Raw genomic sequence first — 869 nt, 5'->3', positions numbered from 1 at the left:
TGGCGGATGCTGGAAGGCCGCACAGTGCCTGCAGCCTCATGCTCCCCCCCCGAACCCCTCATACAAGCAAGCACACCTGCACAGCTCGCTCGTCGTCTTGCAACCCTTTGACACACAAGACCTCGAATACGGGAGCAGATGCACAGCGCATCCATTCGAGCGGTAACACGAGCTGCTTCGCCACGGGTGACTCCGGTCACTCGCTCGCATGCGCTTCTTCATGCTGGCCTGCCGACCGCACCACCGCCTCCCACAGCCTGCAGCGTGAAAAGACGGGAGTTGGACAGGCGCACACGCATGCACGGCGCAGACAAACACAAGCACAGAGAGAGAGAGACAAGGCCAGCCACCGAGCCAACCGCTGCACAAGGCGCCCTGGGCCGTCAGACATAGATTTCGTTGAAGATTGCAACTCAATGAAGCTCACATCGCCGCAACGCTCAGAAAGAACGCAGTAGATTCCACAGGTCAGTCCATCATTCACCGAGCCCCTGCAGTGTGGCCTTCCCGCTCGCACATGACGACAGTGGCGTTGACGCGGGTGGCGGATGCTGGAAGGCCGCACAGTGCCTGCAGCCTCATGCTCCCCCCCCGAACCCCTCATACAAGCAAGCACACCTGCACAGCTCGCTCGTCGTCTTGCAACCCTTTGACACACAAGACCTCGAATACGGGAGCAGATGCACAGCGCATCCATTCGAGCGGTAACACGAGCTGCTTCGCCACGGGTGACTCCGGTCACTCGCTCGCATGCGCTTCTTCATGCTGGCCTGCCGACCGCACCACCGCCTCCCACAGCCTGCAGCGTGAAAAGACGGGAGTTGGACAGGCGCACACGCATGCACGGCGCAGACAAACACAAGCACAGA

At 60.9% G+C, this 869-nt stretch overlaps 1 non-coding gene across 1 annotated transcript; it reads right to left on the bottom strand.

Moving 5' to 3' along the window:
* Window positions 1-811: 811 nt before the first annotated feature.
* Window positions 812-869, bottom strand: LDBPK_26snoRNA18. Its single transcript, XR_002966723.1, has one exon. It is a non-coding gene; the product is annotated as an uncharacterized ncRNA (small nucleolar RNA).

This window comes from Leishmania donovani, chromosome 26 (assembly GCF_000227135.1).
Source record: "Leishmania donovani BPK282A1 complete genome, chromosome 26".
In the NCBI taxonomy this organism is placed as follows: Eukaryota; Euglenozoa; class Kinetoplastea; order Trypanosomatida; family Trypanosomatidae; genus Leishmania; species Leishmania donovani.
This window is presented reverse-complemented; position numbering and strand designations above follow the sequence as displayed.